The sequence below is a fragment of the Chlorocebus sabaeus genome, chromosome 14 (assembly GCF_047675955.1).
Source record: "Chlorocebus sabaeus isolate Y175 chromosome 14, mChlSab1.0.hap1, whole genome shotgun sequence".
Lineage (NCBI taxonomy): Eukaryota > Metazoa > Chordata > Mammalia > Primates > Cercopithecidae > Chlorocebus > Chlorocebus sabaeus.
This window is the reverse complement of record NC_132917.1, coordinates 17009658-17020882: the sequence shown is the minus strand read 5'-3', so window position 1 is coordinate 17020882 and position 11225 is coordinate 17009658. Positions and strand designations below refer to the sequence as shown.

General features: G+C 38.9%; 1 long non-coding RNA gene across 1 annotated transcript; it reads right to left on the bottom strand.

The window, feature by feature from the left end:
- Positions 1–2664: 2664 nt before the first annotated feature.
- LOC140713410 (uncharacterized) lies at positions 2665–10946 on the bottom strand. Its single transcript, XR_012095488.1, has 3 exons — positions 10807–10946; positions 9003–9088; positions 2665–2875 (listed from the first exon to the last, which is right to left on the bottom strand). It is a non-coding gene; the product is annotated as an uncharacterized lncRNA (long non-coding RNA).
- Positions 10947–11225: the final 279 nt, after the last annotated feature.

The window sequence follows — 11225 nt, the reverse complement described above, 5'->3', positions numbered from 1 at the left end:
AAAAACATCAGACAAATCCCAAACTGGGGAACATTTTACAAAATATCTAACCAGTAATCCTCAAAACTTTTAAGATTATAAAAAAACAAGGAAAATCTGAGGAGATCACAATGAAGAGAGCCTAATGAGACATGATGACTAATTCTAATGTGGCATCCTTAATGGGATAATAAAAGAGAAAAAGGACATTAGGAGAAAACTGAGGAAATCTAAATAAAGTATGGACTTTAGTGAGTAGTAATATATTCATATTGATTTATTAATTGTGACAAATGGACTGTACTAATGTAAGATATAAATAACAGGGAAACTGGATGTGGGGGTATGGAAACTGTACTATCTTCCCAATAATTCTCTAAATCTAAAACTGTTCTAAAATAAAAATTTATTTTTTTAAAAAATAGATTACACTTTGAATAAAATTCAGATCCCTTATCATGAGCCACAGCACCCAGCATGATGTGATTCTGCCCACCCTTCCCACTTCACCCTGAACCACTTTCCCTTTGCTCAATAATCTTCAACTAGATTGCTCTGCCACATCACATTCATTTCTGTACTGGGGCCACCACGTGGTCTGTGACAACCTCCTGGGATGTTCTTCACTCTGACATCTAATTACCTCTTCTTAATCACTCAGGTCTCAGCTCAAGTGTCCTTTCCCCAGAGAGAGCCTCTGCGGAATTCCCGAAGGAAATCATGTGCCCTCAAGTCTGATATTCATCACTCTATATGTTCTTTTCTTTCTCAGCATGTGCGATAAAATGGAATTACCTATTGACAGGAGTGTTTTTTTAAAACATCTCCCACCACACTGTAAGTTCCATGCAGGTAGAAATAATTTCTGCTTTACTAGTCGTTGAACACCCAGCTCCTAATTTAATGCCTGGCCCATAACAGGTATTCAAAAATATTTTTGGAATAAATTAATTAAATGAGACACTGTAGGTGGCAGGGTCTATTCCAATGTCTAAATTATGCTTTTACATCATCATACACTGTGCACTTGACAGAGTATCTATCATACCATATATGCATACAATAACTATCTATTGAACTAGTAAATGCATGAGCAGGCAGGAGAGTCACCTAGATCCTACTTCTCTATGTCTATCCAAATAGCACCCACATAGCAGCAACCTCCCCCATGAAGCATGTCTTGCTGTCCACTTCTCAGACTGCTAATCTTTCCTTACTGAATTTCCACTGCAAATACTTGTCTTGGGAGTTTTAATAACCAAGTCATATATATATATAAAATATATATACATAACTTTGTTATTAATATAAATATTAAAATATATAAATTATAATCTATAATATAATTAAATATTATATATAATTTAATATATGTTAAATATATATATATGTAGTGATCAAGATATTTATCTCTGTACATTCCATGCTGAGGCAGGTAATGACCAGAGGACCCTGACATAACGATAGTGAAGACAGAGAAGTTTACATATCCCTGTGAGTTTACATATCTCTCAGATTATTGTGAAGATTTTTTTCTCTCTTCTGGCTTCCTAACCTCTGACCCTCTCCCATTGCTCATACCCACTCCCACTCACCCCCTATATATATACACACATACACAAATTGAGGACAGCCTTGTTGCTTAGTTGGACAAACAAGAAACATTTCTCTGAAGGCACACAGCTGGAAGAGGTCATTGGTCATCCAGATCCAATAGGGAGCAGGAGGTTTCTGTGCCATATAAGAGGTTTACCTGGGAATGAGAGGTTCCCCACATTGCAGGACTTTCTCCTGGGAAAGTTGCAGACACACCAAGAAGAGCTGGTCACCCTGCCATTCCAGGCAAGTCAGTGAATAGCTTTTATTCTTGTTTTATTCTTGCTATCTCAGATTTATCTCTGAGGCCTCAGGTTCAAGGCCTATATTTAGAAGAGGAGAGTGTACCAGGCTTCTCTTGTGTGTCTGCTTACAAGTCAAAGAAAAGAACAAGATTATTACAGTGATTTCCAACCTCCAAATTACTTTTTACAACCTCCCTCCACTTCAGCATCCACATGGAAATTTGTGTAAATGGTATGTGGAAATCACACATCCCTGTGCTCAGAGTCAGGTTCAAGTGGACACATACGTAGGTGGCTCCTGGGAAGATAAAGTATTTTCTGGTGGAGGAGGGGAGGCAGGAAAACAGAAAAATAATTCTTTTGTCAAACACATAATGTGAAGAGAAATAATCACATCACTGTACTTCAAAAAAATAAGTGTTCTGGGAAAATGGAGGAAACTGAATAAGAAGGGAAAAATAAAGTCAAGACAGAAGATGACAGTTCCGTATATTTTTACATGACAAAGGCAATAACCACCTTAACCAAATAATATTTAAAAGGGAAAGCAGAGAAATCTGCATGCGTGAAGATAACAATTTTAAGGGCGAAAGATATCAGTTTTGGAGGCAGTGAGGATCAAAACTATGCAAATGACAAATCATGCCACACAAATGGTGATTTTAATGATGAAATTATGAAACAGAAGGAAGAAAAACAATAACTGTAATAGATTTTGATTTTTATTAAGTGCTTGACATTGTCTAATGAAATTATACTTGAAACATTAATTGGAATTAGATCAAATTAAGGCATAAATTGCAAAAATGACTTCATAAGAAATAGCAATAAACTGGGTCTTTTGGGAAGTGTAAGTTTAGATGGCACCAAGCCTGGCACTGGGTTCCCATATCCATTGGCGACACAGTGAACACAGCCACGAGAACTGAATTAAACACCCCAGCTGCCGATCTGAGGGTGCGGGCTGTAGAAATTGGGTGGGGAGTTGCTCACATTGAGAATTGAAGTATGTGAGATAATGTATTTTAGATAGTCTCTAGTCCATCCTTCTCATCCTAGAAAAAAAAAAAAATGGAAGCATAGATTTATGAAGTGATTTTTTTCCACAACCAGATAGAACGTGTGCAGCTAAACTGTGAGTTGAGCCTCACAGTTCAGTTTGCTGAACATTAGTAAACAAATAAAAATACAAATGAAAACCACAATAAGATAGCATCTCATGCCAGTTAGAATGACTGGTATATACCCAAAGGAATATAAATTATTCTACCATAAAGACACATACACGCGTATGTTTGTCACAGCATTGCCCACAATAGCAAAGACATGGAATCAATCTAAATGACCACCAAAGGTAGACTACATAAAAAAATGTGGTGCAGATACACCATGGAATACCACGTAGCCATAAAAGCAAGATCTTGTCCTTTTTAGCAACATTGATGGATTTGGAGGCCATTATCCTTAGAAAACTAACACAAGAACAGAAAACCAAATATTGCATTTTTTCACACCTAAAGAGAGAGCTAAACAAAGAGACATATGGACTCAAAGAAGGGAACAACAGACACTGGGGCCTCCTTGAGGGTAGAGGGTGAGAGGAAGGAGAGGACCAAAAAATTACCTATCAGGCACTATGCTTATCACGTGCGTGATGTAATTATCTGTACACCAAACCCCTGTGACACATAATTTACCTATATAATAAACCTGCACATATACCCCTCATGCTAAAATAAAAAGTAAAAAAGAAAGGAGACTGCATATTCACTATGTGTGTTACTGTAGCATGTATCACATTGTAGCTTTGTTGAGCATAGGAACATCTTAGAAAGCAGGCATATGTATACATACACTCCCTCCAAACTCTGTGTATAACAGGGAAAGCAAAGATGGTCAAAGGTTTTTTCTGCATATCTGTTCTTTGTTAAAATGAGACACTGGTGATCTTAGACACAGAGCCATAGTTCTGCCCTACTGAGCATAGTTCACTGGCTGCCAGAGACTGTCTTTGGAATGTTCTTTTTGGAAGCTTCCATTTCTCTAGAGAGAGAGATAAATAATAGACAGTTTTTGATTTTTCGAGAAGCTCTATTTAGTTTCTGCCTTAGTGCCAGAAGTACTTTGGGTTCGATGTCAAACATACCATTTTGGTAGCCCTTCCTTCTTGCCTGAGCTCATATCAGTTAGTTCCTTCATGTCTACTGCCTCCTTTTCATGTGCTATCTTCCCCACCTTAGCAGGAACGGACGAAGGGTTAGGCTAGGGCTTTCTTTGCCTTTGAACTATGTTAAATGACTCCTTTTCAAGATGCCAGGGTCTAGCACCCTAAGAACATTTTACCTTCCTTGTTTTAAAAAGGAGGTTTGGGCTTGGAGCAACTTGCATCCTCTCCCCACCTGACTCATCCCAGCTTCTGAGAATGGGTTTGGCCCGAGAGGACTGTGCAACCAGACCACTGCTTTGCTTTCATTTCTGAGTTCTCCTTTACTTCTCGCACCCACAAGAGTCATGTTATCTGAGCAGCAAATAATTTCCCTATAAAGTAGTCAATGTTCTTGGCCCAAATATATATTTTTGTACTCATTTAAGTTTGATTATGAATGTAACTCTTTTCATCCTCCTCTTTGCCTCTAACTTCCTTGAAAGGCTTTCTTAATCCCAAGGAGAGCCTGTGGCTATAAGCTTTGCCAGGCAGGACAGGGTCCTATCTCATCTCTGTATCATTGTGCCTCTATCAGGGGATTGCCAACCGGCCAATATTTATTGAATCTAATACCAAAATTCTATACAAATTAGCCTCAATATTTTATACCCACACCTTTTATGAATGTATTTTCAACAAAATAGATATGTCATAGTTATTTGGTACCTGTGGAGATAGAAAGAAGGAGGTGTGTATTTAATTTGTGTATAATAAAACTTCAGTTAAGTAACAGAACACAAGTTATTAAAATCATTGCCTTAGTTTCTTCTTCAAGAAAGAATGAAGAATAAAAATACAAATAGGTTGAATAAAAGTAATGCATTTCATAATAAATGAATACTCAAAGTCTTATGATGTAACCTGTATTTGGCCTAATTCCCTATTCAGAAACTTCCAGAGTGAGGATTTCGTGGTCTGGGAATGTCTTTACTTAGGAATGAATAATTCCACAATGTTTGTCCACCTGGCCTTAAAGGGCAACATTGTAGAGTATTTCCTTTCAAGTGATTTTCTGTTGCCAGGGCTGAAAAAAAGTATGGTGTGATTGAGAATGTGGGCTTAGGGTTCTGCAATTTGGGTTTGAATCCTGGTTTTGTCTATTTTTCAAGGTGTATGATGGAACAAGTTAGTCAAACTTTCTGAATTTTCATGGTGTGATGATGTGAGAATCAAATGAGATGTTATATATAATGGCATAGTTAAGCTCCTGACTAGAATGGGCACTTAATAAATGCTAGCTTCTATTGCAAGCCAGCCTAACAATGTGGATTTCCTGATCAAGCCACTTTATCTAGAATGCTTTACAATAATAATAATTCTCTTACTACACTGTTGATTTGGGAATTTACCCTGTGTGTGCATGCATGTGTGTATGTGTCCATAAGTGTATACACCCAGCAAAATCTTACTCTTCTGAAGCTCTCTCTTAGTAACTACATCTCATCTGGACTACAGCCAGGAATCGTGAACCGTGTATAATCAGCCTTTGCCTAGGCACAATGGATGTGGCAAAACTCATGGACTAAAGCTTAAGTATTTTTCTCAGATGAGAGCCCCTCTGGTGCTCATCCACTTGTCCTAGAGGACAGACGTGGCATCTTACTCATCTTTTATTCTCTATAGCATTACATGCATTTTCCAGAATATTGTTTGACTTCCATGTATTTGTTGACTCAACATGAATTATAGCTTGAGATTTGGTTTCCCATGGCAGAATGGAAACAAAAAAAAAAAAAAAAAAGGAAAGAAATATGCCATTTTTAGAAACAGGTACATTGACAGCAATGGAAAGTAGCCACTAGCAGTTCTAATTTTAAATATCTTATTCTGACACAAATGAACCAAGCAGACACAAGTACCCAATAGGGCTATTTAGTTCAGGGGTGAATACCATAATATACTTTAGAAGGCTTGAGGGCATCAACAGTAGACAGCACCATGCTTAATACGCCTAATAAAAATCCTCAGGTGGCAGGAAAAGGCTAAGTCATGTTCAGTCTTTGGAAGATTGATATCTCAAATGTCATTACCTAAAGCATATGATATACATATATGCTGAATTTTTCTGGAACTCACAGGTTTCAGGGTGCAAAAGAGGTCGTAGTAATATAAACTGAAATTTCACAGGCTTGTAGATAGACCTACAGAATATTGGACCTTTGGCTCACTAAACTATTGCCTTTCTAGGAATTTGCAGAAGTCCCTGGGGAGTAAGTTACTAGTTCTCAATAAAAAAGTCTGCTCTGCTTGGGTACAGAATTTACTTTGTCTATCACTGCAGTTTTTCTAGTTATTGCTGTTTCTCTACTGGGCCCCACAGTCTCTGCAAGTCTCCAATGTCCTCTGGAAACTTTAAGCTCCCTGGGGCAGTGTGATACTAGAGTTTCTATTGAGGACTCCATCAGTACTCTCGAGCCTTCAAGACACGAAGGCTGCTCTGTAATGCATGGTCCAAGACGTCCATCTCCCTCAGTGCTCCAGCAATGCATGTAGTTCTCAAAGTTGTACAGCATTTTAATTAAAAAACTTTTTCATATTTTACTTATAACCCTTCTGTTTCTTAAAAGATTTAGATCTGAGTCCACTGAGGACTGAGCCAGAAGACGAAGCCTAGTAATCATCACCATGCTATAATTAGATCCAACCTTCCTCCTGATGACTCAGAATTTACTTATTGACTCAGTCTCAGGCTTTTTCTTTCCCTTAGGATTAGTCTCAAATGATTCCTTATTCTTCATGAAAATAGCCCTCTGTCAGGCTGCCCCATAGGTTTACCGACATACTCAGATAAATGGGAATTATTTTCTTTCTTCCTTCATCCATACCCTCTCTCCTTTAAAACCCTTAACAAATACTTCATGAACACATACTAGATGCCATGTACTATTCTGGGTGGTAGGATCACGGCAATAAACAGAACACACAATGTCTGGTCTTTCGGAGAGTCTTGCAGGAGAAACATAACAATAAGCAATGAACTATATGGGGGTATGTATTGCAAATTTTTAAATCTTTATATTGCCTTGATGCCTCAACATTCCCAAAAGCAGGCTATAAGCACCCTGCCTGGTTGTCCAGGTACACCAGTGTGACAGACAGGGCTGTTCCCTTCCAAAAGGGCCCCTTCCTGCCCACTCCTGAATGGAACCTAATGACATTCAGCCACACCAATGAAATCCCCTTTTGTCTTTGGTTTCTGGACTCCATTCTGACCCCCAATAAGGCCACTTGCCCACAGGTCCTCACTTTCCCCTCTTCAACCTCCCATCTGCTCAGTTGAGTTCACTCCCTGGGAGCTTCTCTCAAGTGGCCCCTGGCATGGCATGGTGTGCCTCTCTCCTCTAGGATCTGTCAGTATAACAAATCCTTTAATTTCATATTCCTCTCTGAGTGTAATTTCCATGGCTATTTTGAAATGATCCTTAAAGACTCTGTGAGGGGGACTTACTTCTCCATTTACAAAAAAGGATACTATTTAGATAGGAAGTCATAAAGACTTCCTGGATGAGGTACTATTTTAGCAGCAACGTTAATAAGGAAAGGCAATAAAGCAACAGTTATCTCAAGAAAGATGATTCTGGTAGGAGGGAGCAGTAAGTTCAAGAGCCCTGGGGCAGGAATATGGCTGGACTGTCTGAGGAATAGCAAGGAGGTTAGATTTATTGGAACAGAGGGAGTGAAATGGAGAAAGAGCTAGAAGAAGAGGTCTGAAGGTTACCCAGGATGAAAACTGAAGTGGATCATTGTATAACTTGGTAGGATGTCAAATAAATATAGATGAAGAAAATCCTTGTGGAGTCTTGAGCAGAAGATTCACAAATGTCTCTGCCTTCTAAAAGGATCACTCTTTCTGCTGTGTGGAGATTTGATTATTGGAAGGAAAGTGTGGAAGGAAAGAGACAAGTAAGGGAGCAATTCTAAAAATTCAGATGAGAGGTGATGGTAGCTTGATTTAGGTGACAAAAGTGAACAGAGGTGAGCAGTGATCTATTTTTGAATATAATTTTAATGTAATCAAATACAGAATTATTTTACAAATGAAACATTTTAACAGATAAGAGAAAAACTGGTGATTCAAGCGTGATTTCATTGCTGTCGGCTATAGATTGGAATTTCATCTGCTGAGATAGGGGATATTGGAGAGCACCAGGCAGAAACAAGTAGAATCCAAGCTGGGGTCTTGGACATGTTAAATTTAGGGCATTTATTAGATATTTAAACAGAGATGTGTTAGTTTGCTGGGGCTGCTGCAACAAGGTAATACAAATTTTCTGGGTGGCTTAAGCAACAGAAACTTACTGCCTCACAGTTCTGGAGGCTAGATGTCCGATATCGAGGTATTGACAGAGTTGGTTCCTTCTAACATCCATGAGAGAAGGATTTTTTCCTGACCTCTCACTTTGGCTTGTCGGTGGCTGTCTTCTGTCTTTGTGTGTCTGTGTTCACATTTCCTCTTCTTGTAAGTATACCAATTATATTGGATTAAGACTCACACTAATAATCTCATTGTAACTCAATTACCTCTATACAGGTTTTCTATTCAAATAATGTCACATTCTGAAGTACTAAGTGTTAGGAAACATGGATTTTTGGGGGACATGATTCAATCTATAACAGATGTCAAGTAAGCAGCTGGATAGATGACTACGAAGTCCAGGGAGAGGTTGGAGATAAGATGTATATTAGCTTTTATCTGCACATAGATTGTGTTTGAAGCCCTGAGGCTGGGTAAGGTCACTATCTGAGAAAAGTGGAGATAGAGATGATGTCTTCAGATATTCCAGTATTTAGAGGTGGGTGATTCTGACTACACTCACTCTGAATCTCCAGTTACATTCATTTTCATAAATTCTAATTTTACCTTAAATTATTGGGTCTGGGACTTTCTGGGCTATGCAGAGTTCAAGCCAATGGGCCTTTTCTCAGAGGAGAGGGGCACTTTATGCTGTGGTAAGATCAAAGCAGACACTACTTACATGGTGAATGAAGGCTCTGATGGACTCTGATGCTAGCGGCTGCTGCTTTCTTAAAAAGTTCACTTCTGGGCAGTTTTAGCATTGTCCTTGAAGAACATAAAACACATTTTAAAGTACATTAAGGAACTTTTCCTTGACTGAATGATAGCCTTGATAGAAAAGGAAGCAGGAGACTTGTTTCAGATGTGCAACTCCCACAATGTCCTAGAAATGAACTAAAAAATAAAGCCCTTTTCTTTTCATCTTTTGTTACTTAGTGACACATAACAGACCATTTTGCTTGTTTTGAGAGTTCAGAATACCTGCAAACCATGACTTGGCCATATTCCTGGAAAGGGTGTCTTCATTAACAAGACATTTGCCAAGTGCCCTCAGCAAATTGTGATTCTGGGTAGTATGACTACACGTCTAGCCTAAGGGGATAATGGGATGGTTTTGTATTCTGGGATGATTATTAACACCAATAGCATATTATGATAGGAAGAGCATGGAGCTGAGACTTGAAAATTCTCTTCTGAGACCTGACTCCAATCTTGTATATGACCATTGACAATTCACTTATGCCTGCACTTTGCCCAACAGATGAGGGATGTGGACTTGGATCACCTCAGAGATTCCTCCTAAATCTAATATTCTATAGTCTTATGACTTAAAGAAAAATAAATTGCCACCAATTTTTAAAAGCTATTGCTACTTCCAGGGGACCCAGACATTTGGCCTAGTTCTTGGACTTGATGTTGGCCCTGGAATGACATTCTGAGTGGGAAGACCAAGAGTATTCCTGTTAGCAAAATAACAAGAAAGTTTCAAAAACAAATCCTCGACACCCCAAACCTTGTCTCTGGTGTAATTTTTTGCTTTTGCTCTTCTACACCCACCTTGTGCTTAGTGACTCACATTCCATTAAAATATGTTTCGAGTGATATTTCTGAGTGTTAGACTTCAAAGTGTTCAACTTTCTTGAGAAATATATTTGAAACTATTAGCTTTGATCTCATCCACAGACTATCACTTGAGACCATTTTGCTCTGTTTGGGTGCAGTTGGAGGACTCCTTGTTACCTTCTGTCTTCAGATTGGCATCCAGAGGTGTGACTGTGTACACGAAAGGCTACCCAGGGAGTACTCTTTTCCACTTTGTGACGATGAGGCCTCACCGTCAACTAAGGCAACACCTTTAATGGCTGCTTAGAATCTAAAGTTCTCCCAGGCTTTGGTTTTTCACCTACAACGTTGGGTGCCTTCTGTTGCTACTGTTCTGGTTTAGCGACAGATAAGAGATCATATCCATTTAATGGCACAGAAAACCACCTGACTGTTGGCAAACACACATGTTGCCTCGTGCCTCCGATGCCAAATTCCCCTTTCTTCACCTGCAGTCATCATTTGCAAACTCTCTTTTGATGAGGCTGTAACTTTCCATTTGCTCTTACGAGTTCGTTAAATATAAGGACTTAAAAGGCTAAAGCTGGTAGTGAACTTAGAGACAATTTGAACCACGAGAAAACACGTCTAGAAGTAAAGCAGTTGTTCAAGGTTGCTCTGAGACAGGGGTGATGCCAGGACTAGAAACAGGTTTAGGGCTCTGATGTCATTCTCTTCTGCCACATTTCTCTCAGTGTAGCCTGAACCAAGAGGATGAGAACAGACTGGGGCATAGCCACATATTGCCTCCCTGTGAGTTCAAACACTTTTTTCTCCTAAATGGGATTCTTTATTTTTGACAAAATAACAGGTTCCACTTAAATATCCATATTTTTGATATCTATCTTTAAATCTCAAGGACTAATTAAAATGTTAAATACCTCTTGCATATGATGACGTTGAGGAGATGTTTTATGTTGAAGCAGAAGTTTCTTTGTGCTCTTTCATTGTTTCTCAGGGCTCTGCATAGCTTCTGGGGGTTTTGCAAGCCAAGTTGTTTTCTAAAGATAAAAGAAATTTACTTCGAAAGCGTAGGAGTGTGATTCTGCCCCAGTGTCAGTGTCTTGTGCCTATAGCTCTTTCTCTCACAGGTGCCCACCTAACGATGTAGCATTGGGATTTATTTCAAGAGTTAATCCACAAAGGACACCAGCTTACTGAGAAACCCTTCTTTTTAGTTTAGCATTTGACTTAGAAGCCTATACGAGTCCTCCACCTTTGCCTTCCACGTCCCTCTATCATGGGCTTCCACACTTTTATGCACTTTCTTCTAATACAACACTTAACCAATATCTATGTA